The sequence below is a fragment of the Hyla sarda genome, chromosome 4 (assembly GCF_029499605.1).
Source record: "Hyla sarda isolate aHylSar1 chromosome 4, aHylSar1.hap1, whole genome shotgun sequence".
Classification (NCBI taxonomy): Eukaryota; Metazoa; Chordata; class Amphibia; order Anura; family Hylidae; genus Hyla; species Hyla sarda.
The window spans coordinates 81,651,015-81,669,642 of NC_079192.1; positions in this window are offsets into that span (position 1 = coordinate 81,651,015).

An 18,628-nucleotide genomic window follows, 5' to 3' on the forward strand; every position below is an offset into this window, starting at 1 on the left:
CCCACTGAAAATGAGAGAGAGCATCAGCAACAGAGTTCTCAACCCCCAGAACATGCGCTGCTACAAAATGTGCATTCAATTCCAAACCCTGTAACACCAAGTGCCGCAGCAACCAGACCACCGGCGGCGAGTTTGCCATCTGCCGGTTGATGGCCTGAACCACTCCCAGATTGTAACAGTGAAAACAGACCCAGCGATTATCGAGCCACGAACCCCAGACTTCCACCACCACCACAATAGGGAACAGCTCCAGCAACGCCAAGTTCCTGACCAGCCCAGCCTCCCTCCAAGCCTCCGGCCAACTACCCACACATCATTGACCCTGGTAGGAGGCCCCGAAGACACAGCCCCTGGCCGCATCAGTAAACAAATCCAGATCACTGATAGAAACTTGACGATCTGGAATCAAAGAACCCATTGTACCTGTCCAGAAAACCCGCCCACACCCTCATATCCTCACGCACATCCGCCGGCAAGCACACAAAATGATGAGGGCGCCGCGCCCCGGCCGTCGCAGCCGCCCGGCGCCTACAAAAAACTCACCCCATGGGGATAATACTGCATGCAAAATTAAGACGGCCCAGCAGAGACTGGACCTCCAGTAGCCGCAGCTTTCCCGACCTGCAAGCCATTTCCACCCCTGCTCTCAACTACGCCATCTTCTCATCTGGTAGCCATCTGTTTTTTTGGGAGCCAGCAGCACCTCAAACCATCCCACCACCTGCTCCATCACCTGTAACAAAACCACACAAACATGAGACCCCGTCGGACCCAGAAATAAAAAAAATCATCCAGGTAATGCAACACCGAGTACACTTGTAACTCCCACCGCACTACCCATTCCAAAATTTAACTAAACTGCTCAAAAAATGCACAAGAAACCGAACAGCCCATAGGTAAACACAGATCCACAAAAAAACGCCCCCCGGAACAACACCCCAACAACGGAAAACTTTCCGGATGCACGGGCAGCAAGCAACACGCCCCTTCCACATCTGTTTTCACCAACAAAGCCCTCTGTCCATACCGCCTAACCCAAACCAAAGCCGTGCCAAACTAAGTATACGACACAGCGCACAGCGCCAGATTGATACCTTCATTCACGCATGAGAAAGGTAATGAATGAGGCGAAACTTGTTGGGCTCCTCAAGTGCTATTTTATTCCCCCTCTGATCCCCCTGTGTCATTTCAATCCTCCCCCTCTAATCCCCCCTGTGCCATTTCAATCCCCCCTCCTGACCCCCTGTGTCATTTCAATCCCCCCTCTGGACCCCCCCTTCCTATGATGTCACGCACATATAATTAATTATTCAAATTAACATGGCATTTTTTGGAAAAAAGGTGGCAACCCTATTTGTGCGTAAGGGCAGTGTATGTATGTATTGGGGGATGAGTATGTGTGTGTGTGGGGGCAGTGTATGTGTGTGGGGGCTGTGTATGTGTGTGTGGGGGCTGGGTATGTGCGTGTGGGGGCTGTGTATGTGTGTGTGGGGGCTGGGTATGTGCGTGTGGGGGCTGTGTATGTGTGTGTGGGGGCTGTGTATGTGTGTGTGGGGGCTGTATGTGTGTATGGGGGCACACTGTTAGGCAATATTGATGTGGAGTTTGTATAGAGGTGGGGATGGTGCTTTAGAAAGGAGCCTAAATTGTTTGTCCATCAGGTTCTGCAGAGACAAGTCAGAGCTGGGAGAAGTCTTCATGGAGGTCCAGACCAGATGGAGAAGGAAAGGAAACATGAATGACTCCGATCAGAGAAGACGTCGCCTGTGAGTCCTGTCATTGTAATCACCTATACTGTCCGCAGACACTTCCTATGAAAAAAAGGAAAGAGATGCGCTCCTAGTGTAATATGTCAGAATAGGTGAGCCCCTTAGGAAACCAAGTGTAAGGCTTACCGGAGGGCGTTGTGCTGAGGGCACAACACCTATGCAGGCATGTAGAATCACTCAATGGACGTGAGGTCAGCTGCTCCAGGATCCCCTCTGAGTGTCCTAAACGCTAAGTATCAAGGTAAGATTCAAAATGTGTGACCCATAATCCGGGACACAGAAAATGGGGATTTGATTCCAAAGCGCTTCTCCTCCGGTTAGTAAATGGTAAGTCCAGGCAGGAAGATTCTTAGGTATATAAGGAATTTATTGCAACACTTAGTTTCGAGCCTTATGCCAGGCTCTTCCTCAGGCATAAGGCTCGAAACTAAGTGTTTCAATAAATTCCTTATATACCTAAGAATCTTCTTGCCTGGACTTACCATTTACTAACTGGAGGAGAAGCGCTTTGGAATCAAATCCCCATTTTCTGTGTCCCGGATTATGGGTCACACATTTTGAATCTTACGCAGACACTTCCTGGATTCTTCCTCTGTATCGTCAGTGGGGGAGATTTATCAAACCTGTAGAGGGGAAAAGTGATGCAGTTGCCCATAGCAACAATCTGATTGCTTCTATTTATTTTTCAAAGGCTCTTAAAAATTAAAGAAGCCACCTGATTGGTTGCTATGGACAACTTCTCCACTTTTCTTCTCACAGGTTTTCATAAATCTCCCCCAATATATGGGAATATTCACAAACTTTTACTGCAGTTTTACAGTAACCAGAATAGGGTATATTTATTAATAGGAACAGTTACATACTTTGCAGCACAGTGTTTTACTGCTGTAATCTAATTAAAAATACATAATTAGAAAAATAAATTGGGGGGGGTCCCTGCATGCAGACTCAGGGACAGGCCACTAAGGGGAAGGGGGCCCAGGCCTGAACCTGTGTAAGGGGCCCCAAAATCTCTGATGGCAGCCCTGATGGTTGTTGTAGTGCAGGCTAGTGAAGAGTAATAGACCAGTAGAGGTGAAGGTGGTGACTTTTCCCCCTACTTGTTTGATTAGGATATTAATTCTTATTTTTGAGGGTATATGCTCCACTCTTATATGTACTGCACTTTGATGGTTTTTTTTTACCCATTTGGAGGGATGTTGGAGAAACATTGTTTCTTATATATGTGTTTTACATCTTCTTATATACATAACCAGTAACTCATGCTCTATGAAGACTCGTCCTTACCATTTTTCCTGTATGTGCCATACTTTGCCTTCACTTCTGTACCCTTTTTATTCTTGTTTGTGTTTATGAATAAAAGCTATGGTTTATATCTGATTTGTTCTCTGCTGTTCTAGTAGTATGAACCCGTCTCCCAGTCTGACCATGAATATTCCATTACCTTGAAGCAGCTTTCAGGCTCCAAGCTATCTATTCAGAAATGCACAAGTCCCCCTATGTCTCGCCATTTGTTTTATTCCAGCGCAGCTGCATCTATGTGTTTCATCACTCTGACTTGGTCATGTGATCACAAGCCTGACTTTTACAAAGTTACTGTGCTTCATGTGTCAGTGCATGCAGTGGTGGACTGACAACACTCAGGGCCCCAGGACCAAAAAAAGCAAGGGCCCCCTGCGATGCCTCGCCCTATTCCACCCAAATCCCTCCACCCCCCCCTAAACACAAATTGAACAAAAGTTTACATATAAGAAACACTTTAAGGTAGGTAAAATAATTTTCTGTGACCAATAATATCAATATACAAGGAGTAAATATATACTATCACACAATAACTGGATATTACTGCCATACTGTAATGAAAAAAACCACTATACACAGACTAGTATACTATACAGGATCTGTATACTATATAAGTGATTATATACAGTGCCCATATAGCAGTAGATACCAGTTGTACAGAGATCTGTATACAATATAAGTGATTATATACAGTACCATATAGCGGTAGATATCAGCTGTACACAGGATGTGTATACCATATAAGTGATTGTATACAGGACCATATAGCAGTAGATACCAGCTGTACAGAGATCTGTATACAATATAAGTGATTATATACAGGACAATATGGCGCTAGATATCAGCTGTACACAGGATGTGTATACAATATAAGTGCTTACAGTTACATCTAGAGATTCACAATTATGTTTTTCTGATCAGTGGTGTCCTCTTTCCTTTTCTTCTCCGTTCAGATCAAACCGCCATGTCGATCTCTTAACATCTGCAGGACAAACATGTTAGACTCATTTTTCCAAAGCCCTCCCCTTCTCTACACAATCTTCCCAATTATAGGCCCACAAACTGTAATGATGCCTTCCGTTGTGTCCTGCAAAGTAAAAGGGCAGGTAGGTAGATAGCCAGGTAAATAAGTAACTAGGTAGGTAGATTAGGAAGCCAGATATGTAGGTAGGTGACTAGCCAGGTAGGTTGTTAGCTAGGTAGTTAGGCAGCCCAGAGTTCACCCACAGTAGATGTAGGCAGCAGAGTTCCCCACAGTAGGTATTGGCAGCAGAGTTCCCCCCATTAGGTGTAGGCAGCAGTATTCCCCCACAGAAGGTGTAGGCAGCAGAGTTCATCCCCCATTAGGTGTAGGCAGCAGAGTTCTCCAACAGTAGGTTTAGGCAGCAGAGTTCCCCACAGTAGGTATAGGCAGCAGATTTCCCCACAGTTGTTTTAGGCAGCAGAGTTCCCCCACAGTAGGTGTAGGCAGCAGAGCTTCCCCACAGTAGATGTAGGCAGCAGAGTCCCCCCACAGTAGATATAGGCAGCAGGGTCCCCCCCCACAGTAAGTGTAGGCAGCAGGATCCCCCACATTAGGTGTAGGCAGAAGGGTCCCCCCACATTAGGTGTTGGCAGCAGGGTCCCCCCACATTAGGTGTAGGCAACAGGGTCCCCCCACAGTAGGTGTAGGCAGCAGAGTTCACCCCCATTAGGTGTAGGCAGCAGAGTTCTCCCATAGTAGGTGTAGGTAGCAGAGTTCCCCACAGTAGCTTTAGCCAGCAGAGTTCCCCCACAGTAGATGTAGGCAACAGATTCCCCCACTGTAGGTGTAGACAGCAGGTTTCCCCCACAGTAGTTTTAGGCAGCAGGGTCCCCCCCCACAGTAGGTGTAGGCAGCAGGTTCCCTCCACAGTAGGTGTAGGCAGAAAAGTTTTCCCCCTCCCCTCTCTCCTCAAGTTGAAAAAAAAAAAAAGCTCACCTGATGTCCCACGCAGCGATCTTCTCCGGAGTGCAGCAGGGGTCCGCATTTTCCTTCCTTCACAGTGCAGGCACCGATGAATGACGTAATCGGCGCCTTCACTGCATGCTGCGTGGGGGCGGAGGTCAGGGCTCCTCTGTGTAGGCCATAGATGTGGCTCACAAGGAGGGGATGCCTTTTGCTGTATGTGTGTGTAATGCACATACAGCAGAAGGCAGCGCTGTCTGGTGGGGATCCGGGACAAGTGTCCTGGATCCTCAGTAGCGGTGGCAGCGCCATGCCCTTTACCCGGACAGGCCCTCGGACCATGTCCAATCGGACCAGCCGGTCAGTCCGCCCCTGAGTGCATGTCAGCTCTTGGTCAGCCGACTTCCTGTAAACTAAAGGGTGACATCATCACCTATCAGATCCCGTCCTGCTAGCTCCCAGACCCCTCCCAGATTTGTATGCATTTGTAGCTATTTCTATGTACTCAGGATATATCATTGTTATACACTTCCCTGAGGCTTTGTTCACATATTGTGTTTTTGATTTTTTTCACAACATTGTGGCAAAAATGTGATTTTTTACTACAATTGTGCAAATCATGGTAAAACGTATTATTTTTACAGTGATTTTGGAAAATCCCAGCAAAAATAGCCAAAATGCTGTTACAATGTGTGAAAAAAGCAGTATAAATCCAACATCTTAGAACAGCATAAGAAAATTAAATCTGAATAAAACACCTCAATTTTTATTATAGGTCAAATTACTTAGAATTATAATATTTCTCTAAAAAACACACTTTTAGTAAAACGACTCATAAAACCTGCACAAAGTGTTAACTGACCTCAACCCACTTAATGGGTAAACTCCAGCACTAGCAGCTTATTTAGATGCAGTGATCAAACATCCCACCCAAAGCAAGAGGAATCATGGAAAATGTAGGCAGCATTACAAAATTGCATCAGTGTGGAATTGCAAACCAACATGCAAACCTGTGCCTGTTACATCAGGTAAACAGGTTAACACAAGGCATACACAAGAACATCTACATTCTCTGAAAATAGCCTATGTTACACCTATATAAGCCAAAAAAGTGTTCTAGAGTGCTTCTTTGACATTCATGCGGATGATTACCATTATGTATTTCTGTCTTGACCACTTGTGACAAGCTGGTACCTTAAGTCTGTAAATCCCTGGGTATGCAACCTATCTGTAAATCAAGTGTAATGAGTTGATCTGGTCTCAGCATCCACTCCCATCCCAGGTCCACATAAACACCTTTTCTAGTCTGCTCAGTCCTTGCTTGTGTTCGGTATATCTACACTAGCTTTCACTCTGCTCCTGTTTTTTTCTATTCTGTATATCAGTGTTTTCCCAACAGTGTGCCTCCAGCTGTGGAAAAACTACATGCTGGAAGTTGTAGTTTTGCAACAGCTGGAGGCACAATGTTTGGAAATGCTGCTGTATGTCCTTACCTTGGCTTCTTATATGTTTATTCTCTTCGACCAAATACTCTATTTCTGTTTGTCTTTATATCCCTTGTATTACTGTTAGGTTCTGGCCTCGTTGACCCTTTGTGTCCTGACCTGTTTCCCTGATGTCCATACAGTTTTGTTTATTGTTTTGGACCGTGTTACGCCCCTGCACTTTGTTACAGCGCAGAGACTGTCATCCAGTTATGAATCCACTGTCTGGGGTAGCTATGCAAGTAGCAGGGAAAGTGGTTCTTTGTGAGAGCGGGGTTGCACTTGTTCCTGTCCCAACATGACATCAAGGGTGTCTGAGTTCAAGGAGTCCTTACATTTTTCAGACAGACAGACTGAAGCCAAGAGGAAGCCCAGCTGCGGACGACCATAGCCTTATATGGACAATTAGACAATACTCTTTCATTTTGAAATCATCAATTTCTCTTAATAACTTCATATAAATGTTCCTAGATGATTTTAGAACTGGAGATATGTGAGAAATGTCACACTCAAACATGGATCTGAAGGTCCACTCTAGGCTGTAATATTCCAAGTATAAAAGGATTGGGTTTCTGAGAAAATTAGTAGAGATGAGCGAATGGAATCTGATGAATCCGAATTTGTTACAAACTTCATGAAAAATTAGATTTGCAACGAATGCGAATATTGTCGCGATTCTATTGCGCGAATCACATCATTAAACTCCATTAAGTGCTGTCCAGTCTCCAGGACATATAAAATTGCGGATCCACATGTGAGGACATGGGGCAAGGAATCCTGGGAAGGCAGGAGCAAGGGTAGGCGGGATGACCCTGAATCACATGCAGAATGCAGCCTATCAGCAGCCAGTCACCCCTATGATGTCACAGCCATATATAATCAGTAGCCATATTCCGGCTAGTCACTTCATTCTTTCACTGCAGAGAGATAGGACAGACAGCACTTTGTGTGTTACACAGAAAAGCTTTTTCCAGCAGCGTTTCACCTCCTAGTCACGTCAGAGTTCTGGTGGACAGAGAGCAGTGCATTTTTCACAGAAAATAATTTTTACTTCAGTGATTAATCTAAGTCACTTTCTACAGCATTGTATTACACAGAGGGGCAGAGAGCTGTGTGTTGCCTCATACATTTAAACAAGCTGGCTCAGCTGGAGAAAAGTTAGGAGAGGAGGGTGGAATATATTTTTAGAGCAACTCTGTGTCTTTGTTCCACAACAAATAATCTGCTGGTTATACTAGTCTGTAGATGGTATAATACACACCCAGCAGTCCATTCCTAATGGAGAGAGAGACAGTGCAATTTTGGGTTTAGTACACAGTGACTGTGTGCAGCAGCACTGTTGTGCACTGCTATTGTTGTGCACAAATACTTATTTAAGCGTGCTGTAGTGCATTTTCTGCCCTTATAAGTACATACCACATACCTACATCTAAGTGGTGTAGTATTTTGTACCTGTTAAACTCTCAAGGGCCCAGACACTGTGAAAGTCCTGGCAAAAGTAATCAACGGCTGATATTTTATGCAAATACTTTCTTAAGCGTAAATGTAGTACATTTTTCTGCCCTCATAAGTGCATACCACATACCTACATCTAAGTGGTGTACTATTTTGTACCTGTTGAATGCTCAAGGGCCCAGATACTGTGAAAGTCCTGGCAAAAGTAATCAACGGCTGATATTTTATGCAAATACGTTTTTAAGCGTACTGTAGCGCATTTTTCTGCCCTCATAAGTGCATACCACATACCTATACCTAAGTAGTGTACTATTTTGTACCTGTTAATCTGTCAAGGGCCCAGATACTGTGAAAGGCCAGGCAAAAGTACTCAACTGCTGGTGCTGTACTCAAATACTTTAAGCGTACTGTAGTACATTTTTCTGTCCTCATAAGTGCATGCCACATACCGACATCTAATTAGTGTACTATTTTGTACCTTTTAAACTCCTGTGAAAGGACAGCCAAAAGTAAACCCCTGCTGCTATTCTAGACAAACACTATTAAGCGTAGTGGAGCGCATTCTACTACCCTCATAAGTGCACACCACAACACTTCAAAGTGTTGTACCATTTTGTTCCTGTCCCTGTCCTCCCATTGCCTCCGTCCTATGCTGTTCCCTACCCTAAAGAAGTATCTTATGCTGTGAGTTCAGCTCCACAATTCAGTGAGGATGATCTACTAGAGGACAGTCAGCAGCTACTGCCCAGCCAAGAAGTGGAGGAGACATCCGCCACTTCCTCCGCAAGGCAGGTAAGTAGTGATTAGGAGAGTGGCATGCGAGGTGGTGTTCCGAGCATTACGGCTCCTGAAGCAAACACTGTTGAGGAACCTGAGGAAGACATCAGTGATGTATGGACACTTGTTGATGATGATGAAGCCGCTTGCAATTGGGAGCCGGATGCAGAAGGGGCTTCATCATCATCAGGAGAAGAGGGTTGCAGGTTGCCCGTGAGGCAGCAGCTGAGCCAGCAAGGCGGTAGCATGGTTGGCAGTCAGCATGGTGGCAGAAGTGGAAATTCTGGAGCCAAATGTGCCCGGAGGAGACCACCTGCTTCGCGGTAGCCTACCTTCCCGGGAGGTAGTGGAACAGGGGTTCCTGGAGAAGGCGGCAGTAGCAATCAATTAGTGCGGACTGTTGGTGAGAAAATCAGCTACTCAGTGGTGTGGTAGTTTTTCTTCAAGCATCCGGAGGAGGTTAACATAGTGACATGCAAGATGTGTTGGCAGAAGGTGAAGCGTTGCCAGGGTCGCAATGTTGGCACCACAGCCCTGTGTCAACATATGCTGTGCCACCATAAAGCGGCCTGGGAGAACCGTGGCTCCGATGTGGTGGTCCAGCCTGCTGCATCACCCAGTGGCATGCTGCTCCCTCTTTTAGCCAGCCAAGGTCCAACACCTCAGCCGAAGGGAGCTGTGTGTCATACCCGCCATCTGTTGCTTCAGATGCTCCTGCTCCTCCTACTTTTCGTCATTCTGCCAGCAATCCATCGGCAAATCCATATCCAAGAGACAACAGTATGTGCCCACTCTTCCAACGGTGCAGAAGCTGAATGTGCTCCTGTCCAAGTTGCTCCCTTTTCAAATGGTGGACTCTGCACCTTTCAGAGAACTGATGGCTTGTGCCGAGCTTAGTTGGAGAATCCCAAACCTTTATTTATTTGCGAAGAAGGCAGTACCAGCCCTGCACAATTTTGTGGAAGAGAAGGGTGGCCAGTCCTTGAGCCTGTCGGCGTGTACCAAAGTGCACGGCAGTGACGACATCTAGAGCTGTAACTATGGTCAGGTAAAATACATGTCCTTTACGGCTCACTGTGTGAATGAGGTTCCTGCACAACCACAACACCAACTTGGACAGGTCATGCCACTTCCTCCTCTATGCTCTCAGACCGTTGGTCCTGTGACAGTGTGCGACTCCGCCTCCTCATCCTCCACCATGTCCTCAGCCTCCACTGCATAGACAAGTCTCAGTGCCCCCTTCGGCATACCATCTGTGCAGGGCATGGCAGTGTCACGCTGTTCTTCACATGGTTTGCCTTGGCGAACGGAGTCTCACACGGGAGGAACTGCTAAAAGTCATTCATAAAGAAATCGGAGCATGGCTTACTCCACGAAAACTGGAAATGGGAACCATGGTGACTGACAACGGGAAGAACATCTTGTCTGTGCTGCGACAAGGTAGGCTGAGCCATGCGCCAAGCATGGCACACGTGTTTAATATGATTGTCAAGTGGCTCCTGAAGTGTTCTCCCCATTTGCAAGACATCCTAACAATGGGAAGGAAACTTTGCATGCACTTCAGCCACTCGTACACCGCAAATCACACCCTCATTGAGCTACACTCAGAATGGTATCCCCCAACATAGTCTGATTTGTGACATTGCCACACGTTGGAATTCCACCCTTCATATTTTGGACCGACTGTACGATCAGAGAAAAAAGAACCATCACCGATTTCTTGATGATCCAAGCGGATAGGGGTACTCCCCTGTGTAACTTCAATGTGAACCAGTGGTAGCTCATACGTGACACCTGCCGTTTGCTCAGGCCCTTTGAGGAAGCCACATTATTAGTAAGTCGCCAGGATTACGGGATGAACGATGTCATTCCACTACTTCATTTCTTACAACACGTCTTGGAAACGATGGCTGGTCAGGGCACTGGAGACGTGGCGCCTACATCTCACAGCCACATGAGCCATGTGGGGGCTGAACTGGAGGAGGAGTATGAGGGGCACAGTTTAGGTTTCACTAAATGGGCATTTTTTCTAGTAATCTGACAGGAGAGGAGGAGCAGGAGCAGCCAGAGGAGCAGAGGGTTATGAGGAAGGCGAGACAGAGGACATAGACACACCGTGGCAGTATGCAGTGGAGATAGAGGCAGGAAGTCCCTCCGAATAACTTGCACAAATGGCACGATGCTTGCTCACCTGCTTGCGTAGTGACAGCCTAATTGTCACCATTCAGCAGCAGGATGACTTCTGGATCTCCACCTTATTGGACCCTCGCTATTGCCACAAAATAGGGGCCTTTTTTACACCCACTGAGAGGGAGGACAAAATGACCTACTACAGAGGCATCGTGTGTAGTCAGTTGGCTGATGCCTATCGGCACCATGGTCCATCCTCTCGCAGGTCTGAATCGGGGGCCCCCTGCGCTCACCTTCCACTGCCATGGCTGCTGGGGAGGGGTGGGGTGGCAGGCGGAGTACCAGCTCCATCAACAGCAGCCTGAGTCTACAGTCACTGATTAGTAGCTTTCTTCACCTGCATAGTGAAGCAACTCATCAGCAGCAGGTAGACATGGAGCAGGACCTGAACCAGCAGGTGGTGGCATACCTTGACATCCCCATGCCAACACACCTTGAAGATTCACTGGACTTCTGGGCAGCCAAACTTGATTAGTGGCCTCAACTAGCAGAGTTTGGCCTGGAAAAGCTGTCCTGCCCGGCGAGTAATGTACCATCAGAGCAGGTGTTTAGTGCGGGGGGGGGGGCATAGTTACCCCAAGGAGAACTCGTCTGTCCATGAAAAATGTGGAGGGACTGACCTTTGTGAAGATGAATCAGGCATGGATCAGCTAGGATTTCCAACCACCAAGGCCTGATGCATGAGAGTAGGCTGACCATGGTGCCACACTAACATGGTGCCACACCAACACTTCACAATATGGATAGTGCCAAACAGATTTAAGGCGCTGCTCCACAGTTACAAATATTTCTCTGCATCAGACCTTTTTCACCCACCTTCATCACTGGCTAGTGGTATTGAAACCCACCGCACCACTCTGTCACCGGGTCACTTTCAGGACTCCTGATGCTGCTGCCACCTCCAGGCTGTCTCATACAGCCACTATCTGGTCTCTTCTCATGCTTCAGCCAACTCCAGGCTGTGTCATTCAGCCACTACATGTTCTCCTCATGCTGCCGCCACCTCCACGCTGTGTCATTCAGCCACTATATGTTCTCCTCATGCTTATGCCAGCTCCAGGCTGTCTCATACTGCCACCATATGTTCTCCTCATGCTGATGCCACCTAAAGGCTGTCTAATACTGCCACCATATGTTCTCCTCATGCTGATGCCAGTTCCAGGCTCGGTGGCAGTGATTCTAATAGCGATGCATGTCATACTGAGTAACAGTATTATTTAACTAACACAGCACACTCCCTATGCGTATTACAGCAAGGCAAAGTGTTCTACACCCCTATTGAGCCTCTCTGTAGGCCAGAAATAGACATTTTTAATGGCGTTTCGCCTCAAATAAATTTGGTCCGGACCAAATTTTTACGGAAAATTCGGCGATTCGGCCGAATTGAATTTTTCAAAAATTCGCTAATCTCTATAAATTAGATTATAACGTGGAGATTTTCTCTAAGGCTGGGTTCACACCACGTTTTCTTAAATACGGTTACCGTATACGGTTTGGAGGAGGGGGGCGGGGCTTAATCGCGGCGCCCGCACTCAGCCGTATTCGGGAACCGTATTTAATGCAAGTCTATGAGCCGACCTGAGTGAACCGCAGCCTCCGGTCGGCTTCGTTTTCGGCCGTATGCGGTTTCCCGACCGCAGGCAAAAACGTGGTCGACCACGTTTTTGCCTGCGGTCGGGAAACCGCATACGGCCGAAAACGAAGCCGACCGGAGGCTGCGGTTCACTCCGGTTGGCTCATAGACTTGCATTAAATACGGTTCCCGAATACGGCTGAGTGCGGGCGCCGCGATTAAGCCCCGCCCCCCTCCTCCAAACCGTATACGGGAACCGTATTTAAGAAAACGTGGTGTGAACCCAGCCTAACCTGGGCAAAACTCAGTAATCTCCTGCATAGTTTAAGATTTTCTTCTCGTCTTTGTCCTTTTTTTCTCCATCTCTTTCTATGCACCACATTCTTTATTTTCAGAAGCCTTTGAAAGTTATGTTGTTCGATCATTTTTGCTGTGTGAACCTGCATACCTTGAGGCTAAGTCTCCAGGAGGCAGTCTTCATTCTCCACACAGCAGCTGAGGCAAATCTTCAAAGCTTTGCTGCCAGTATGGCATCATGCATGCACTGCTGGTTGTCTTATGAGGGGTATTAAGATTGTCTTCCTCTGCCCTCAATACAATCTTATCTCTGCTTCACCGAGAGTCTTATCTACAACTTAGACTCTTCTTATCTCTGATGAGGTAGGTACAAATCAGTGCCAGTCACATACCTGGCCCGAATGCCCACCACTAAATAAATAACTCCTTTCAAGTCACGTGGTCCTCCTGCTTAAAATCCATAGCTGTCAGGCATTAAAGAAATCAGCTAAATAGAGACAAGATTGTATCTTCGCATTAGAATAGAAGCTTTAATCCTCTTATTTATATAATTATATCTGTCTTTTAACACATTCCTCCTGGTAATGTTTTTAGAAATACAAGTAGTATGGTATTAAAACAAGTGACATATATATATATATATATATATATATATATATATGTATATATATATATATATCTCAAGGAGAAGAACAGCACACCTGCTATATTCATCCACTGGTGCACGCGGTTTCTGGAGCCTGGGTCAGTGGCCCACCATTTGAATACCAAAAAAGAATCTCACCGCAGCACACAAGATTTAAAAGTGAAAAAAAAGTCTTGTGTTTATTTCATAGCAAAAAAAGTGTTTTCACAGCAAGCGACGTTTCGACTAGGCTCCCCTAGTCATTATCAAGCAGTGCACATTGTATCCATTCAACCATTCTTAAATAAGGGTACCAATCAACTGATACCTAAGGTGCATCAAAATTAAACAATTAATAACTATATACAAGATGTAAAATTAATAAATAAATATGCATAGAGAGTGTGAATTCATATAATCCTCAGTGTATAGTGATCATCTAGTGTACTTAGTGATAAAAAGTGCATGAAAATCATTCACTGCTGATATAAAATTAGAGATACAATAACTACACATATATTGAGGAATATTGCACATAATTAGGGGGTGGAGACTTCGCAACATTCACCCGGTGTATTCATTATTCACATTCATATCCACGATGCCGACACACTTTCAATGAACTCATCAGCCAGCGTCTCCAGGCGCCCTACATCATCGCGTCATCACGTATATGACGCGATCACGTTACTGCAAAGCACATCGATGCGCTGCGCTTTCGTGCATCCGCATCAGTGTCTCTGGGCTCACCAGCGCCCTCTTTATCAAGGGAACTGTAACAGCACTGCCCACATTACACATATAGATCAACCCCGTTCACTCCGACCAGCGTATTGTGAAGGACCCACTGATCTATGCTAGTCTAGTAGCTCTTACCTTTCAGCATAGGCAGGAAATACTCATGTAAATCATTCACATATATCAGGATACGACTCCATGCTGTGTTGCACAGCAATAGATCGCATCCCAATCTCCACGGCAAAGGCTGTCAGAGACCCCCACATTTAGTGGGAGACCCTAGCAGCCAGTCAAGGGTAAGTATTCCAACAATCGCACACATCCCACCCTGCCATTCTACTGTTACATAATCAAGGCCAAAAAAAAACCTTATAGCTGAAGGGCTACATACTAACTCCTTGTTATTAATGTCTGGTCACAAATTAGCACCTATGTGCATTCCACAGTTCCCAGTAATACCGTCTGGATGCCCTATGCTTTTACCCTGGAGATTGTTGCTCGCTAATGAAAACACCAAAAGTAAAATTACATCATTTATTCAAAAAAATGTTTTTACATTACATTTCATATTAAGCACCGGATGTAGATGTTACTAGGTCTAATATCCAGATGTATCTACAGAAAAAGAAAAAATTATGAGTATTAGAAATGTATGAATATGCACATGTATACCAAAAAATACACTACCATATCACTGAGAAATATATCCGATTATCTATTTAATATTCTTGTCAACATCTTAAAGTCGACATTTAACCCATTTGGTTTTAATGAATTTAATTAAAAGATCCACTTGAGTTCTCTTTTTTTCAGAGCTGCTTGCCTGTCCCCACCTCTCTTGTTAACTGGTATATGATCTAATATCATAAACCGTAGTTCTCTTTCTCCATGCCCTTTCTCTGTAAAGTGGCAGGATACTGGAAGATCTAACTTCTTTCTTCTGATCGAATATCGGTGCTGATTTAACCGAGTTTTTAGGTCCCATGTGGTCTCCCCCACATAGAGGAGACCACATGGGCACCACAGAGCATATACTACATATGATGTGTCACAAGTCATGTAATACTTGATTTGGTATGTATTCCCTGCAGTAGAATGCGTGAAAATGTCTCCCTTCTGCATAAGAGCACAATTCACACAACCCCTACAAGGAAAACATCTCTTCCTTGCCAATATTAGGTAATGTTGCGTGTCCAATGGTTTAGTCGACACGTCAGCTTTTACCAACCTGTCCCTAAAATCTGTAGTTCTTTTGTACGAAATCAGAGGAGGCTCTTTAAAGTCTGGTATGTCGAACCCTTCCTGAACAAGGTGCCAGTGCTTTCTAATGATTTTCGTAATATCACCCGAAAAATCATTATAAGTGGTGACAAATGGAATCCGTGTGGATGGCCGCCTGTCACTAGATCTACTTTCCCGTCCTGTCAGTACCCTGTTTTTTTGTCTCTGGATCAGGTCCATTGGGTAGCTCCTTTCCTTAAAATTTTTTGCCATGTTGTCTAAGGCTATATGTAGTTTGTCATCATCATCAGCAACAATTCTCCTGGCCCACAACATCTGACTATATGGAAGGCTGTCCACCATAGCCCTCGGATGACAACTGTTGAAGGTCAGCAGAGTGTTGCAGTCAGTTTTCTTGATGTGTAAATCAGTAGTCAGTTTGTTGTTTTGCACAGATACTTTGACATCCAAGAAACTATATACACTATGATAATAGCATAGCGAGCCTAGGTTAGTTGTCTCTTGTGCCATTCATAGGCTTACATGTGCTATGCAGATACTTGTTACATCTGTTCTCTTTCAGTTAATATTAGAGATAAGCGAATTTCTAAAAAATTCGATCTGGCCGATTTGTCGAATTTTCCGGAAAAATTTGGTTTGGACTGAATTTATTTGTGGCAAATTGCTATTAAGAACAGCTATTTCTGGCCTACAGAGAGGCTCAGTAGGGGTATAGAACACCATGCCTTGTCCTAATATGCATAGGGAGTGTGTTGTGTTAGTGAAATAATACTTTTATTCAGTATGACATGCAGATTACAGGCATCACCATTGGAATCACTGCCACAGAGCATCTGGATGTGGCAGATTTTTTATGTAATTTTAATTTAATTTAATTTGAATTTATTTTTATTTTTTGATCACCCATTCCGGTGAGCATGGAGCTGGCGGTCCACCCCCAAGCGAGATACCACCTGTTCCAGCCCCTGCCTCTCAGCACCCCCTCACTGTTAAAGTACAAATGTTTAATTTAATCAGTTATGGTTCATTGTTATCGCTCCAAGCTGTTTTATTGGATTCTTGTGATAATTCCACATGTAATATGACATTGACGACCATAGGGCCTCAGTCTTGAAAAGATTACATCGATTTTTAAAAATTTAATTTTAATATTTATTTTAGATTCCCAAGCTTAATGTCCGAGTGTTTACTTTGAACTAATACTGTATGACTACAAACCCCAATCTAACAAGGAGTCACATGGTGGCACAATGAGAGAGCCTAGAGGTTGCAGCAGCATGAGGAGACCATAATCTGGCAGAATGACACAGCCTGGAATTGGCGGCAGCAAGAGGAGACAATAGTGTTTCACAATTGTTAAGATTAAAAAACAAATGTTGAAATTTAAATTGAAGATTTATGGTAGCTAGTGCTACCATAAAATTTTTTAGGTAATGTCCCAGGCCCAGCAGCACCAGTAAACCATATAATGGCTGAATGACACAGCCTGGAGCTGGCAGCAGCATGAGGAGACGCTAGGGCTTCACAATCCCCAAGATTAAAAGATGAATTTTCAAATTTAAATTGAAGATTTATGGTAGCTAGTGCTACCATAAAATTTTTTAGGTAATGTCCCAGGCCCAGCAGCATGAGTCAACAATATAGTGGCTAAAGGACACAGCCTGGAGTTGGTGGCAGCATGAGGAGAACATATAGTGGCTGAATGGCACAGCCTGGAGTTGGCGGCAGCATGAGGAGACCATATAGTGTCGAAATGGCACATCCTGGAGTTGGTGGCAGCATGAGGAGAACATATAGTGGCTGAATGGAACAACCTGGAGTTGGCGGAAGCATGAGGAGAACATATAGTGGCTGAATGGCACAGCCTCGAATTGGCGGCAGCATGAGGAGACCATATAGTGGCTGAATGGCACAGCCTGGAGATGGTGGAAGCATGAGGAGACCATATAGTGGCTAAATGGCACAGCCTGGAGTTGGTGGCAGCATGAGAACAACTAGTGGCTGAATGGCACAGCGTGGAGGTGACTGAAGCATGAGGAGAACATATGGTGGCAGAAGGAGACAGCTTGGAGGTGGCAGCAGCAGCATCAGGAGTCCTGAAAGTGACCCGGTGAGAGAGTGGTGCGGTGGGTGGCAATACCAGTACCCGGTGACGAAGGTGGGTGGAAAAAGGTCTGATGTGCAGGAATGTTTGTAACTGGGGAGAAACGCCTTAAATCTGTTTGGCACTATACATATTTGTGAAGTGTTGGTGTGGCACCATGGTCAATCTACTCTGATACATCAGGCATTGGTGGGTGGAAATCCTGGCTGATCCATGCCTGAATCATCCTCACAAAGGTCAGTCTCTGCACATTTTTTTCGTGGACAGACGAGTTCTCCTTGGGGTGACTGTGGGACAAGGTGGAGGATGTGGAGGCGAAGTTGCACATTGTCGCAGGACCAACGGCCTGAGAGTGTGGAGGCGGAAGCAGCGTGACCTGTCCAAGTTGCTGTTGTGGTTGTGCAGGAACATCATTCACCCAGTGGGCCGTAAAGGACATGTATTTTTCCTGACCATAGTTACAGCTTCTTACGTCGGCACTGCTGTGCACTTTGGTACACTTAGCTGAGGAAGGTAAGCAGAAGAAAACAGTCTTTTTTGTCAAAGTGTTGGTGTGCACAAGAAAGTATTGAGGATATGCATTACATAAAACATTTAACATTATTCTTAGGATAAAATTTATAGACCCCAAATTATTTTGAAATCTAACAAAAAGAAAGGTATTGTAATGGAGCTGGATGTGGATCCTACTAACCTGTGTGGCGATGACTAAAACCGTATCAGGGAGCGAAGTCTAAGGTGCCACTGGTCTTCACCAGAGCCCGCTGCAAAGCAGGATGGTCTTTCTGTGGCAGGTGACACCCAGGCCGCTACCCCCGACACGGCTCGACCACACAGGTAGCTGGGCAGACGAGGTACCAGAGGATGAGGCAGAAACGTAGTCAAACTCAGCAGGAGGTCAGGACAGGCAGCAAAGGTGCGCAGTCAAATAAAGTAGCAGGAAGGTCTGGATACATAGGAAGAGGCAAGCAGGCAAAAGGAACGCTTAATCTCAGGCTAGGGGCACTGAAGATCCGGCAGGGAAGTGTGAGAGGTGCAGGGACTTTATAATGTAGTGTCAGGTACAAACAGTAATTATGGGCGTACTGACGCTTTAAATTTCAGAGCTCCAGCACTCGCGCCCTAGGTGACGAGGACGCGCACGC